This window comes from Chrysochloris asiatica, unplaced genomic scaffold (genome assembly GCF_000296735.1).
Source record: "Chrysochloris asiatica unplaced genomic scaffold, ChrAsi1.0 scaffold00091, whole genome shotgun sequence".
NCBI classification, from domain to species: domain Eukaryota; kingdom Metazoa; phylum Chordata; class Mammalia; order Afrosoricida; family Chrysochloridae; genus Chrysochloris; species Chrysochloris asiatica.
In genome coordinates this window covers 9,349,088-9,366,243 of record NW_006408609.1, presented here as the reverse complement: position 1 = coordinate 9,366,243, position 17,156 = coordinate 9,349,088, and positions in this window count along the sequence as shown.

The following is a 17,156-nucleotide window of genomic DNA, read 5'->3' as shown; positions in this document are numbered from 1 at the left end:
ACCATGGACTGCGAACAGAATAAACCAATCTTTTTTGGAAGTACAGCCAGAATGGTCCTTGGAAGCCAGGCTTATTAGACTTCATCATTCATACATGGGACACATTATTAGGAGGTACTGGTCTCTAGAGAAGGATATCATGTTTGGTAGAGTGTCAGAGAAAAAGAGCAAGACCACCAACAAAATTGATTGACATAGTTGCAGCAGCAATGGGTTCAAATGTAGTAATGTTTGGAGGTTGGCACAGGACCAGGCAGTGTTTTATTTTGGTGTTCATAGGTCGATATGAGTCAGTACTGACTCAATGGCAGCAGTCAACAACATCCACAGCATTTTGGTGTTTCTGTAGGATAAACACTGAACTCTGAAACATAGGGTCAGATAAGTGTGAGAAAGATAAGACTTTCTATTCCCATCAAGATTTACAGGATCAGTATGATTTGGAAGACTTGAGGATACTTAACAACAACAATTTTCTATCTATTTTATCAATGTTAAAAATGTATGATCTAGGATAATTTATTTAAATCCTATAAATATAAATTTTGTTATTTATGATAAGAACATAACACCTCCTATATTAAAGCACTGCTGTATTCACTGCAACCAGTATTGTTGGTTAATACCAATATTTTCTTCATATAATCAGAGAAGCTGATTGACATGAAGAAAAAAAGTGGCATCAGTATCAGAGGAAGGCTCATTAACAGCCTTTGATATGCAGATGATACAACCTTGCTTGCTGAAAGCCAAGAGGATTTAAAATACTTATTGATGAAAATCAAAGACTACAGTCTTCAGTATGGGTTGCACCTCAATGTAAAGAAAACAAAAATCTTCACCACTGGACCAATAAATAACATCCATATAAATGGGGAAAAGACTGAAGTAGTCAATGACTTCATTTTGTTTGGATCAACCATCAACACTCATGAAAGCAGCAGTCAAGAAATCAAATGACATATTTCATTGGACAAATCTGTTACAGAAGACATCTTTAAAGTGTTGAAGAGCAAAGATGTAAGTTTGAGGACTAAGGTGTGCCTGACACAAGCCATGGTACTTTCAATAGCCACATATGCATTCAAAAGTTAGATAGTGAATAAAGAAGACCATGGAAGAATTGATGCATTTGAGTTGTGGTATTGGAGAAGAATATTGAAAGTACCATGGATTGCCAAAAGAACAAATAGATCTGTGTTGGAAGAAATACAGCTACAGTGCCCCTTGGAAGCCAGGATGGAAAGACTTCATCTTTTATACTTTGGACATATTGCCAGGAGGGACCAGTCATTTAATTACTTGACTGCTGCTTCCATGAGTGTTGATGGTTAATGCCAGCAAAATGAAGTCTTTAACAACTTCAATCTTTTATCCATTTATATGGATGTTATTTATTGATCAATATTGTGAGCAGTTCTGTTTACTTTACATTGTAGTATAACCTATATCAAAGGCTGTGGTCTTTGATCTTCATCAGTAAGTATTTTGAGTCCTCTGTGATTTCAGGAGGCAAAGTTATATCACAAGTTGTAATGAGTCTTCCTCCAATCCTAATGCCACATTCTTCTTCATATAATTCAATTTCTCCAATGATTTGCTCAGCATACATATTGAATAAACATGTCAATACTACTATTATTCAAATTTACATCCTAACCAATAAAGCTGGGTATGATGAAATTGAAGAATTCTATCAATGTCTTTGGAAGCAAGGTGACTCATAGAATAATAATTGGACTGTAAACCACAAGGTCAGCAGTTGAAACTCATCAGCTGCTCCATGGGAGAAAGATGAGGCTTTCTTCTTCCATAAAGATTTTTTTTTAAGCCTTAGAAATCCTGTACAGGTTTGTTATGAGTTGAAACCTACTCCATGGCACTTAACATCAACAAAAAATTAACTTCTTCAGTCTGAAATTGTTCAAGCTTGCAATCAAGATTCACTGATAATTACTGGTGATTGGAATGCAAAAAATGAAAGTAATGAAGAAGCACCTATACTTGGAATGGCTTTGGTGATAGTAATGATGATGATCTCATGAAAATGTTCTGCAAGACTAATGGCAGATTTATCACAGATACTTTTTTTTAACACCATAAACGCAGTTATAAGTGAATTAAAAAAGCAGGGATCAATTGACTATATTTATTGGATGCGGTAATGCAAACGCTCAATATCACCAGCCCAAACAAGACCGGGGCAGGCTGTGAAATAGACCATCAATTGCTTATATGCAAGCTCAAGTTAAAGGAGCAAAAATTAAAATAAGTCTATGAAAGCCAGAATATGACCTTGAGTATATATTCCACCTGAATTTAAAGGCCATCTCAAGACAAGAAGAACAAATGTGATGCATTTGTCATTAATGACCAAAGACCAGATGCTCTTGGGATGACATCAAGAACATCATAAATGAAGAAAGCAAAAGTTAGTTCACTAAGAAAACAGGAAAGAAAGAAAAGATCAAATGAATGTTAGTTGAGACTCTGAAACTTGCTCTTGAACATAGAGAAACTAAAATGACCACAACAAAGGGCTCAAACATAACAATTGTGAGGATGACACAGAACCAGGTTGTTCATAGTGTTGCTGTGAGTTGGAACTGACTTGATGGCACCTAACAAAAGCATATACATGAAGAGATGTTTACTTCTAGAGATTGATTCATGCAGTTGTGTGGATGGAAGGTTTAAAATTTGTAGATTAGACAGCAGACAGAAACTTATGCAGATTTATGTTCCAGGATCCATAACTCTGATGATGAATTCTATAAAGTGATGTTTATCTGCAACTCTGTTCTATAGAGTTCTGGATATTGTGGCTAAGAACCCAAACCACCACATATCTAATAATAAAATTCTTGAAACTTCTCCATTTTATGTGGGTGTGGTTTCATTTTACAGTATTAGGATGTTCAATTCTCAATCTGCTTGTGAGTAACACAACCTCTTGTTTAGAGTGGTTAATGTAAAAATCGAAGTGCCCTGCTTTGAAATCAGATCATTCAGTAATTATAGTTTATAATAAAAAAGGTAGCTATATGAATATAATTCTCTAAATTTTAGCAAAAAAGAACAAATGCTCCTATTTTTCCATTATCTGTAGAATGATTAATATGTTATTGTATGTTGTTGCTGTTCTTGTGTTCCATTGCATCAATTTCAACTCATAAGTTCCTTGTATAAGATTTCTGAGGAGTGGTGTGTGGGTTTGAACTGCTGGCCATTTAAGTATACTAATCATATTTCACAAAACATCCTCTTTTTAAATTCCAACATTTGAAAATTCATACAAAAAAAAATGATGAGTTTCAAATACCAAGGATTGGGTTCAATAGTATATGGGCATAACTACCAATATGAAAATTATCCTTTTCATGACTGTGCAAAAAGGGTTATTCCTGAATAAAGACAGAAGAGCACGTAAAGGTCCACACCATTTATCTGCCTTCCAGAAAGATCCAGAATAAAAACGAACTAGTTAATCATAAATTTCAAAATGGCACTAAATAAATAAAACACTTATAAATGTTATAATGCAAAAGTAATTTTAATCTCTTTCAGATCGAATTGAGTAGTTCAGAGCACTGAGACAGTAATTTAGTAAATGTCACTATATTGGACTTTAATTTGTTAATGTAGTCCAAAATTATCTAGCAATAACCAAAGTGCTCCAAAACACTTACTCAAGTAGATGTCTTAATGAAATACAGAAGAAAGATAATACAGACTATATAAAGGAGGGCAAGACAAAACTACAAGTAACAAATATTAATAAATACAAATTACCATGGAAAATTCAGAAGAAGAGAACAGCTAATCAATCAATATTTGTCATTAAAGACTTTCCAGAAATTTAATTTTAGGTGAGGTTTTGGCAGAGAAAAGTAGATGTTATGGGAAAGTTAAAATAGGATTCAAAGTTCATTTTTATTTTTTTGTTTATGTGACTGAAACTTTAATACCAATTTATCTGATTTGATTAAATATTCAGTGACTGATGATGAAAAAGAAACTATAGGATCTCTATGGAATCCACTTATATAAGTAATATATATAATGTAGTCATAAATTTTCACTGAAATTTTTCTAAATTGAATATTTGAAATCAAATCTCCAGATTTTTAAAAATTTATTTAGCAGATATGAACAATATCAGGTGTCTTCAATACTTGTGGGAAAATATAATGAAAAGATAATGGTATTTTTCCATGAATTTTTTTGTAGCATCCTCATATATTTGCATTAATTAAAAACTCAAACCTAGAAACAATGTAAGTTGTTTTTTCTTTTAAAGCAAATTTTATTTTTGTTACTAAGGCAGAGCTGTTGAACCATACAATAAAAATTGTTATCAATTTTCATGTTCTCTGATAAATACTATTGTATCCATTAATAGCACAGTAATTTTTCCATAATTTTATTAGCGATAATCTTTATAGAATCAGTCAGAAAATCAAATTAAGCAAAACAATAGAAGTTTACGACATTTCTAAAATTTTACTTTTTCAGTAATGGGTAATATGCACTTTTATTTTTCCATTTTATAAATTGATACAATCTCCATGTATACAATTATTATTAGTTTTATTAAGCAAATTCAGCCTTAATGAGCATTTATCAAACTCCACATGGTTACACAGAGAAGGAATAAGATACTGTGGCTGTTTCCCTTACAATGGATAAAAAGGATCTAAGCTGTTGTAGTCTTATCTAGTTTATTCTGCTTGCCTATATACCAAAGATGTGATCTTTCGGTTTTGTTAGATATTTGATTGCTTTGTTGGAAGTGACCCTCAACCTCCAACTAAGATGACCCCAGATATGCCTTTCCTGGAGCATTATGTCCTATTTTAGATTATCAGCTCCAAAGATTAAGCTGTCAGGAATGGATGGTAGGGACTTTTCCCTTTTATCCTAAAACTACAACTAAAGCTACAAGTAAGATACCCAACCAGTTTATATTTGGGTTCAGTTGTCTAACAGGGCTGTTGAGAGAAAAGTAAGCTTTCTCGGTAATAAAAGGCGGTGCTTTGCATATTCTTTCTTCATTTGATGGGCAATAATATTCATGTTCCTCTTTTACTTCTATAATCATTGATTTTAATAACAACTTAAATAGCACAACACAGCAAAACTATTTTACGGAATACGGAGTTAATTATTAGCTGTGTTATTAATTTTAATTTTTGTTAAAACAACAAGGGCTCTGTTCTTAAATTTGGAACGCTGTGGAAGCAGTAGGATCTCCCCTCCCCCACCTTTTGGGAATAAAGGCAGGATTAGTTTGGCTGGGGTTAAAAGGTTAGACCAGAAGGTCATCCTTTTTGTCAATATGCAAATGAAAAGCTGTTTCAAACAGAAGGTTACAGCTTGATAAACCAATGAACTCTATCATTATTATGCCACCAAGATTATGTTCATAGTTAAAAACTGGTCTCTGAAAATCTGAACACCTTCTTTTAACATTCCCTAGAGTTATAAAGAGATTACATTTATTGTCTTGATAAGAACTTTGAAGAGTGTTATCACACACCAGGCTAGATGAGTTGTGATTGCAAAATTGGCACTTATACCACACTCTTCTGATGGTAAAAGTTACAGACACTAAAATATTCTATTTCAGATTTATGTATTGGATAACAAAAGTCACATTATAGACCACATTTTGTCACTAAAGAAAATGTCTTGGAAATCACTTTAGATATAAGTATGCATTTTCAAGGACTTGAATCATTGAAACCTAAAGTATTCAACAGCAAGATCAGAAAGGTTATCAGGAATGCTTTAACCAGGTATCATAAAAAGCAAACAACATACAAATGTTCTATTTTAAATATATATGCTCTCTTTCACTGGTAACGTTTCCCATAGAACATCCATATTTTATCTGGTATGAGTGGTTAAACATTAACTATTTTGTAACAATTCATCTATTCTTTAATGCTATATGCAGATGATGGTGTTATTTATTAAGAGTGAATTCTTAAAGGTATCAACAATTTTAATAAAAGTTTATAATAGTGGTGATGATAGTTGTCTGCAGTTGAATCTGTTCTTACTCATAGTGACCTTGTATAGGGTTTCCAAGGCTGTAAATCTTTTTAAAGTAGCAGAAATCCTCATCTTCTATGAAGCAACTGATAGATTTGAACTGCTAACCGTAGGCTAACTAGTAATCTACTACACTATCAGGGCTCCTTATAATGATTAATAATATACATTGAATAATGAGCACATTGTTATTGTCATAAGTTATCAGTTGTGTTGACTGTTGTCAAATGACAGCTAACTACAGGGTCTACATGTTGTTAAGTGTCATCTAGTCGATTCATAACAACCCGGTATAAGGTTTACAAGGAGTGGCTGATGAGTTCTGGCTTTGTGGTTCAAACTAACCTTTCAGTCCAGTGCTTATCCTACAGCACCACACCTGGACTCCCACTGTCTACATAAATGACTATAACAAATATTGTTTTTGTACAATGACGCATTAAATCTTAACTATCCTCTTTTTACTGGATGCTCTCCCATTCATATAATCAGATTCAAGGTGGAGGACAAACTATTTCTGTCTTCATAGTAGACTCTTTCCCACAGACACATGTTAAGATGAAAGGCCATTTGACCCTAATGGCCCCAGGCTGGCAGTCTCTGACCTTTCCCTCCTACCTTTTCACCTCTCCAGTCACCTCTCAGACCCCATTGGCTAAGGAACCCAATGAGCCAAAACAGCTCATCCAGCTGCTTCTGCACCCTAACCCCTCCCCAGTCATATCCTTACCCAAGAACTGAATTCCCTACACCCTAGGAAAGCTAGCACTAAATTAATAGCTAAACCAGAAGGGTGTTCATTACTCTATCTGGTAAAATTCTCAATTCTATTTTTAACTATAATGCAGATAATGATATTTGAAGCTATGGGTATGTTGTCATGAATAATAAGTTGAGTAAATCAGACTCATCCCCAGAAACAGCTTTCATATGGTATGACTTCACTATTTTAAGGAAAGATTGTGACAAATATTTCCTTCACAAGGGATTGTTGTTGTTAAATGCCATCAAGTCGATTCTGACTCATAGCGACCCAGTATAGGGTTTCCAATGAGTGGCTGGTGAGTTTGAACTGTGGACCTTGCAGTTCAAAACCGATCATGATGTTGAGTGCTTACAGTGACTGAATTTTCTTTAAAGGAGAAAACATAATTTTAAAAAATAATTTAGAAACAAAGGGGAAAAAAATAACACTGTGAAATGACAGGACATCTGACTGGCATCAGAACATCTTTGATTGAGGAAATAATAGGTCAAGACAAATACCAAAAACAGGTTGGCTAATCTAAAGGAGATTGCCAGCTACAAAGACAGCATCTCTGGACAATTTCTGGTTCATGATATCCCAGTATGCTGCCAACTGTATTTGGACATAGACCTTACGTTGTTGTTGTTGTTAAGTTCATGGAGTCGCTTCTGACTCATAATGACCCTATATAGTATTTACAAGGATCAGCTGGTGGGTTTGAACTTCTGGCCTTTTGGTTAGCAGTCCAGTGCTTATGCTACGGCACCACATCAGGAGTCCTTATATAAAGGGTAATTATATCTTCAATTGCTTCAGTGGGAAGAGAAATTCTAAACCATACTTTTTTACTTTAAAGTGTATTCAATATTATGATTTTACTTAGAACAGCTTCTTGTATCAGGCATCCCATTTTATTCAAAATCCAAATTATCTTTCTAGTTTAACCTACCTCATAGACTATCAATCAGTTGTCAACTCAACAAATGTTACAATATGCCTAAGATGCATTGACTATTGTGTCAAGAGCTCAGAATGAATTAACATATAGGTTTAAGGGTTTCACAACCAGGTAGAAATGCTGTATTTTAATATATTCAAAACAAAGTGATAAGTGGTACAGTGTCCTGTATAATTTAGCTTGGGAATAAAAAAGAAAAAACACGATACGTCTGTCTTTCTGAAGTGGAAGAAGTTAATAGGAGTGATGCCATTGGAATTAAATTATTCCTCAAAGAACATTTACTGAGAACCTATAAATAGCAGGCAACTGTTGTTGTTGTTGTTAGGTGCCATAGAGTTGGTACCAACTCAGAGTGACCCTATGTACAACAGAATAAAACACTGCCTGGTCCTGGAACAACCTCACAATTGTAGTCATGCTTCAGCCCATTGATGCTGCCATTTTGCCAATCCATCTCGCTGGGGGTCTTCCTCTTTTTCTCTGACCCTCTATCATACCAAACATGATATCCTTCTCCAGCGACTGGTCCCTTCTGACAATATGTCCAAAATATGAAAGATGAAGTTTGGCTATCCTGGTCTCCAAGGAGCACTCTGGCTGTACTTCTTCCAACACAGATATGTTGGTTCTTTTGGTAGCCCATGGCACTTTCAATATTCTCCTCCAACACCATGACTCAAAAGCATCAATTCTACTGTCTTCCTTATTCATTGTCCAGCTTTCGCATGCATATGAAGTTATTGCAAATACCATGGCTTGGGTGAGGGGCACCTTGGTCTTCAAGCTGACATCTTTGCACTTCAACACTTTAAAAAGGTCTTGTGCAGCAGATTTGCCTAATGCAATACTTCTTGACTGCTGCTTCCATGAGTGTTGATGGTTGATCCAAGAAGAATGAAGTCCTTGACAACTTCAATCTTTTCTCCGTTGATAAGAATGTTGTTTATTGGTCCAGTGGTGAGGATTTTTGTTTTCTTTACATTAAGATGTAATGCATACCGAAGGCTGTGCTCTTTGATCTTCATCAGTAAATGTTTTAAGTTCTTTTCACTTTCAGCAAGCAAGATTGTATCATATGCATATCACAGGTTGTTAATGAGTCTTCCTCCAATCCTCATGCCACATTTTTCTTCATATAACCCAGCTTCTCAGATTATTTGCTCAGCATACAAGTTAAATAAATATGGTAAAAGAATACAACCCTGTTGCACACCTTTCTTACTTTTAAACCATTCGGTGTTCACAGGCAACCATTAATACTCGCCAAAGATACGGTTGTGAGCACAGCTGTCCTCATGGTCTTTAAGGTCTATCATGTGATATAGGGAGTCCTGGAGTGGTACTGAAGGATCATGCACTGGATTACAAGGTCAGTTTGACCCTCACGTTAGGTGGTTCAAGCCTACCAGCTGCTCCTGGGAAACCCTATATAGAGTTGCTATGAATCACAATCAACTCAATGGCATTTAAAAACAGCAACAACAACAATGTAATATAGGAATTAATCCAAATCAAAATCCAGAACTAAAATGCATTGGATATAAGTGTGAATGAAAGATAAAGCAAGTTATTGTTGTTGTTAGGTGTCATTGAGTCCATTCTGACTCATAGCAACCTTATGCACGACAGAGTGAAACACTGCCCTGTTCTATACCATCCTCACAATCATTGTTAAGCTTTAGCCTATTGCTGCTGCCACTGTGCCAATATATCTTGTTGGGGATCTTCTTTTTCACTGACTGTCCACTTTAACAAACGTTATGTTCTTTTCTAGGGACTAGCCATCTTGATAATCAATCCAAAATATGAGAAACAAAGTCTTGCCATCCTAGCTACTAAGGAGCATTCTGACTGTACATCTTCCAACATAGATTTGTTTGCTCTTCTGGCAGGCCATGGTACTTTTAATATTCTCCTCAAACACCATAACTCAAATGCACCAATTCTTCTACAGTCTTCCTTATTCATTGTCCAATATGTATACGAGTTCATTAAAAATACCATGACTTGGATTAGGTACACCTTAGTCCTCAAACTGACATCTTTGCCTACACCTATGGAAGCAGTAGCTCAAAAAAGGGAACAAGTCCTTTCAGCAAGAATCATCCTCCACACACAGAGTAGACAGGGATGGGCAACTTGGACATTGGCTACCCAAAATGGGGGGCAGGGGGCTACAAAGGCAAGAAGTGACTGACTTACAAGCTTTCATGAGGGAACCTAGACCCAGAGGGCCTGGAGGAAGGTAGAATCTCCAGTGAGTAGTATTCAATCTGACTAGGCGGGGCTGATGCAATGAAATACAGACGGGTCTTTTGTGATACAATAGTGAATAATTGTTATCAGGACTGTTTGTGAGGGTTGGAAATGTAAAGGTGGATGTTATATAGCAAGGAGGGCAGTGATTGACTTTTCAGTCTAGGAGCAGCGGTCCGTAGGACCATCAAGGGAGAAGAGCAGAGAGCAGGACCCTACCCAGAGAAGCAGTGATGCCTGAAATGGAGCCAGAGATGATGATGTAGAGCTATGGAGCAGCTAGAGACTCTAGACCCAGAGAGGAAGAGCGACTGTGTGCTGAAGACCTGGGGGGCATGGGGGGAAGGATTGCATGAAGGGGATTGTAACCATGGCAATGAGACGATATATGATAGAATGAATGTGAAACTAATGTTCTCCCATGTAAACTATCACATAATTCACAATAAATCATTTAAGGAAAAAAACAACAAAACAAAACTGACATCTTTGCTCTTGAAAACTTTAAAGAGGTCTTGTGCAGCAGATTTGCCTAATGCAATCTGTTATTTGATTTCTTGACTATTATTCCCATGAATGCTGAAAGAGGACATTGTCTTTGACCACTTCAATCTTTTTTCCATGTATTCTGATGCTATTTATTGATCCAGTTGTTAATTTTTTTGTTTTCTTTACACTGAAATACAACACATGCTTAAGGCTGTGGTCTTTGATCTTCACCAGTAAACAATGATATTCCTCATTCCTATGTCATTGTCAGCAGTACATTGACAGGGAATTTTCAGAAGTTCATATTAAATGTGAACTTCTGGCAGTTCCCTGTCAATGTACTGTTGAAGCCGTTTTTGAATTATCTTCAGCAAAATTTTACTTGCATTGACATTGTAGCTATAGATTTCCACAGTCTGTTGGGTCACCTATCTTTGGGCACAAATATGGAGCTCTTCTTATTAGTTGTCAAGGTAACTGTCTTCCAAATTGCTTGGCAAAGATGAGTGAGTGCCTCCAGTTCTGTGTCACATTGTTGAAAATTATAAATTTGTATTCCATCATTTCTCAGAGCCTTGTTCTTTGCCAAAGCTATTAGTGAACCTTGGATTTCTTACTTCAGTTTCACTGGCTCTTCATCACATGCTGTCTTCTGAAACGATTGAATATCAACCACTTATTTTTGGTACAGTGATTCTCTGTATTCCTTCCATCTTTTTTTGATGCTTTCTTCATCATTCAACATTGTCCCACATAATCTTCCAATATTTCAAGTTGAGGCTTGAATTTTTTCTTCAGTGTAGTCAGTTTGAGAAATGCTGACTGTGCTCTTCCCTTTTGGCTTTCTAATTCCAGGTTTTTGCACATTTCATTATATTTGACTTTATGTTCTCAAGATGCCCTTTGAAAATTTCTATTCAGCTCTTTTACTTCCTCATTTCTTTCATTTGATTCAGCATCTCTAGATCTGTAAATCTCTAGAACAACTTTACACATCTCTTCTGACATCCATTTTAGTCTTTCCCTTCTTTATTCTCTTCTTAATGACCTTTTGTTTTCTTCCTGTTTAATGTTCTGATGTCATCCCACATAAAGTATTCTCATGAATATCCAAATTGTCTTGTGTTTTCTCTATTTCAAATACAAGGTGGCATCAAAAGGTTCCTGGAAAAATTCTATTGTCTATTAATTTTTCCACAAGGTTTTTGAAGTCCTCTTGTATGCTTTTATCCCAGAAAAATTCTCCTCACACTTCATCTTATCAAGAATGTGAACACCTTCAATATACTTCAATATCACCACCTTCAACATTCCATGATGGTGTAAGATAAAGCATAGAAGAAGGAAATGAAATAGAGAAAACAATATGCACAATAAAAACACTTGAAAGCCTAATTTATGTGGGATTTAATTGAGTGTACATGTGTGTACAGTTAATAAAAATAGCAAGGGTTTTTGTTGTTAAGTGCTGTTGAGTTGATTCCAACCCATAGAGACCCTATACAGAGTTTCCAAGGAATGGCTGGTGAGTTTAAACCACCGACCTTGTTGTGCAAATTAATTTTGTAGTCCAGCACGTTAACCCACAGTACCATGCACAGCAAGTAGGAGGTTTAAAATGGAAGTTGGGAATCGCGGTACAAAGAAACCTATTTATGCTGCTAAGGAATTTAGTATTTATCAGGATGATGAGGCCACATTACAAGGAAGTGATAAGTCTGAAGCAATGATGTTTCCATTTTCAGCCATGGCTACCACTGTTGTTAAGTGCCATCAAATCAGTTCTGACCCACAATGACTCTCTGAGTTTCTGAGGCACAGCTGGTAAGCTTGAGCTGCTGGCCTTGTGGATTAAACTGACTTTGCAGTCCAGTGCATTAACTCATAACACCATACCAGGACTATAAACCTATTTATGGAGTTAACTTGATAATGCAAACAGTTAACATATTTGTCTGCTAACCAAAAGATTGGGGTCCACCCAGAGACACCTCAGAAATTTGAATATTTACAACAGAAAAATAAACCACTGGAAACATTACAGAGCACAGTTCAACTATGACACACATGATATCGTCATGATTCAGAACTGACTTGATGGCAATTGAAATAGTAACCCTAAGAAAACCAAGACCTCATTATGTTTGAAAAGATTTTCGCAAGTTTTTCCTCTTCTCATACACATGCTGATTTCATTTGGGGCATAGACACAATAGAAAGAACTACTGATAGGCATCAATGTATTCGTTTATCATACTATGGTATCATGCATGTTGCTATGATGATGGATATTATGTCACAAGTATTTCATTCATAATAGATAGGTTTTAGCAGAGCTTCCAGATTAAGACAGACTATGAAGAAGGAAAAAATAAACCAATTCTGAGAAATTAACCACTTAAAACCTTATGAATAGTAATGGAAAATTGTCTAAGATTGTTGTTGTTGTGAAGTGTTTTCGAGTCAGTTCTGACCCATAGCGGTCCTGTATAGGGTTTCTGAGGAACAGCTGATGAATTGTCTGAGATAGTACCTGAATATGACCCCTTCAGGTTGTAAGGCAATCAAAATAGAGCTAGAAAAGCATGGACTTAAAGGATATGGATAGACTAAAGCTTTTGGGACCTTAAATTGCTGATGGTGCATGATTTAAAATGAGAAGAGACTACATCAAACATCCTTTAGTAATTGGACTTGGGAATAAAAAAGTTATAGATCTAGGAAAATTGATAATCATCAAAAATGAAATGGAATACATAAAGTCCATTGTCCAAGTCATTGTAGCTATAGCTATAGATGCCGTTCAGTTGGTTCTAACTCACAGAGACCAATACAAATGAATGAAGCACTGTCTGGTCTGGCATAATTGTTGTGTTTGAGGCCATTGTTACTGCCATTATGTAAATTCATATCATTAGGTACATCCTCTGTTATCATGACTGTATACTATACAAGCATGCTGTCCTTTTCCAGGGACTGCTCAATCCTTACATGTCCAAAGTACAATGAATGCAACACCATTCCTCTTTAATTTGTCATTCCCAACATAGTAAGCCATGTGGTTGTCAGATTCAAAATGGATATGTGTATGAGGTTATTGAAAATATCGTGGCTTTGGTCAGGTGCACTTTAGGTCTCAAAATGACATGTTTTCTCTTGAACATTTTAAAGAGGTCTTTTGCAGCAGATTTGCCTAATGTAACATGTCATTTGATTTCTTAACTGTTGCTTCCATGATTATTGATTGTGTATTCATTCAAACTAATGCATGACAATTTCAATCCTTTCTCCAATTATCATGATGTTATTTGTTAGTCCAACTGTGAAGTATATTTGTTTTCTTTACATTAAGATGCAATCCATACTGAAGGCTGTTGTCCTTGATCCTCATCAGTATTTCATGTCCTCTTCATTTCCAGCAAGCAAGGTTGTGTCATCTGCATATTGTAGGTTGTTAAACACTCTTCCTCAAATATTGATGTCATATTTGTCTTCATATAATCCAGTTTCTCAGATTATTTGCTCAGCATAAAAACTTAAGAAGTATGATGAAAGGTTACATTTTCAGAAAACTTTTCTGATTTTAAACCATTAAGTATCCCTTGTTTGTTCAAATGACTGCTTCTTGGTCTATATACAGGTTCCTCACTCATGACCATAATTAAGTGTTTTGGAATACCCATTCTTCACAAAGTTATCCATAACATAGTCATCATAGACATTTATACAATCAATAAAGCACAAGTAAACCTCTTTCTGGTTTTCTCTGTTTTCAGCCAATATTCATCTGATGTCAGAAATGATATCCCTAATTCTACATTCTTTTGTGAATCCTGTTGATGTATTGCTGCTGCCATTTTTCAATTATCTGCTGCAAAATTCTACTTGCATGTGATATTAATATTGTTGTTGTTGTTAGCTTCCATCCAGTTGGTTGCAACTGATAGCAACCTTATATGCAACAGCATGAAATACTGTTTTTTCTTGCACCAACTGAGCAATCATTGTTAATCTTGAGCCCATAGCTGCTGCCACTGTACCAACCAATCACACTGCACTGACTCTATAGACTTCCTTTATTTCCCTGAATCTCACCTTTATCAAGTATGATGTCCTTCTCCAGGGACTGGTACCTTCTTATTATATGTCCAAAGTATGAGAGATAAAGTCATACCATACTGGCTCCCAAGGAGCATTCTGGCTTCACTTATTCCAACACAGGTTTGTTTGTTCTTCTGGCAGTCCACGGTACTTTTAACACTTTTTTCCAACAAAGTAACTCAAATTCATCAATAATTATATGGTCTTACTCATTCATTGTCCAATTTTAATATGCATATAAGGCTATTGAAAATACCATGGCTTGAGTTGGGCTCAGTTTAGTTCTCACACTGACATCTTTGCTTTTCAACACTTTAAAGAGGTCTTGGGTAGTATATTTGTCTAGTGCAATATGTCATATGATTTCTTGATGGATGCTTCCATGAGTGGTGATAGTGGATCAAAGCAAAATGAAATCTTTCACAACTTCAATCTTTTCTCCATTTATCATGATGTTATTTATTGATCTAGTGGTAAGGATTGTGTTTTCTTTACACTTAGGTATAATCTATACCGTGGTATTTATCTTCATCAGCAAGTATTTTAAGTCTTCTTAGCTTTCAGCAAGCAAGGTTGTATCATCTGCTTATTGTAGGTTTTGAATGAGTCTTCCTCACTTCTTTATATAATACAACTTCTCAGATTATTTGCTAACTGCACAGATTGAATAAGTATGATGAAAGAATACAACCATGGCATGCATCTTTACTTATTTTGAATTATTCAGGGCCCTCTTGTTCTGTTTGAATGACTGCCTCTAGTCTAATGTATCTAAAAACCTAAATTTTGAGACTTCTGGCAAGTGTTTATGAAGTAGGGCATGATGGAATACACTTTCTTAAATAAAATGTTATCAATTTTTTGTTTAATACTTAGGAATATCTTGCCCTTCCTAGACTGATTATATATATTATTTTCAGTAAAAATAATACTTTGTGTTGTTTGTGGGAAAAAATTGTCTCTGAAATTACATAAAATAGTGTAAAATCAACCCCATATTTCTGGTTCTATGTTGTTGTTGTTAAGTGCTGTTAAGTCAGTTCTGACCCATAGTGACCCTATACAGGGTTTCCAAGGAGCGACTGGTGAGCTTGAACCGCTGACCTTGCAGTTCAAACGGCTTTGCAGTCTGGCGCGTTAACCCACAGCGCCACACCAGGACTCCATGATTCTATGTTAGCAGATAGAAATTACACCTGTGGCAGAATCAGTATCCCCAATCTCCCTATAGCCTTTTTGTAGGAAATAAAGAAATTAAGAGTGACATGAAAGTTCCTAAATGTATAACCTTGATGAAACATTTTATATTCCTAAAATGAAAATGGTTTTCTTAACTGTAACTAAATTAATTTCAAAATTCTACATAAGGTTAGCATACATACACACAAAAAAATGATCATAATGTAAAGACTAGGTTTCTGTGCAAATTCAACTAGGCTATGATTCCAGAGGACTTCTGGCATGGTGCTGTGGATCAGCACTGGATTGTGAACCACATGTTCAGCAATTCTAACCCACCAGCTGCTCCTAGAAAACCCTATGCAGGGTCCCTATGAGTTAGAATCGACTTAATTGCACCACCAACAACAGCAATTTAATGTGCTTATTACAATAATGATGAAACCTATATTTAACTTTTTGATGAGCAGCTATGAACAGCTAATCAATTGAGGGATGCATCTGTGGGGGTGTGTCCTGCTCACAATATAATGGATGCTCTAGAGGGACTCTCTCTCTCTCTTCTGCTGGGGACCTGGGACTTTGTGATCTGTAAGCCATTTCCTTGATAATAAACTTCTCATTATATATACACATATTTATTATTCACTGTTTTCACTTCTCTAGAAAACCTGGCCTAAATTAGTTTAAAAATTAGCCAAGATAGTGTACTGAGAGAGAGAGATTCTAGTAAACAAAATCACAAGAATGAGTTTTCTAAATTGGTTCTCAAGTCTGACAAATATAAAGACACTGATACAGGTGAATGCGTGTTTGACATATATTCATAGGAATCTGATTTGGACTCATTTTGTGTTTGGTCCTCTTTCCCTCATGTAGAGTCAGAGGAAGTCAGCCATGCCCCCACTTGTTTTAAGCACTTGGTGCTGTTGCCAAACCAAAATGAGGGTTTGCCGTCTACCACTATAGTCAATAACAGAGACAGGGAGAGTTCTGATCCAGTCTTTACTAACAGAACACCATCAGTCTGGAGTACAGAGAAAATAATGTCTCAAGATTTTCCTGTCCATCACAAAGAGCAGGCACATTATATAGGGTAAGTTACATTTGGATGTACCCTTAACCTATTTTAACATCAGGATTACATTCTTTGGAAAAAGACAAAACCACAATGAAACAATAATTCTACTCAAGCATTCTACCTTTAGTAAAAAACAAAAACAAAAAAATACTATAAGGCAATAATCAATGATAATCCTTAAACATTCCACCTTTTAAGGTCACAGCAGCTTAGCTCCTGAGATAATTATCTTAAAGGCCTGGGTTAGCATAAGCACCTCCTGTCCTGATCTTCTAGAACCATGA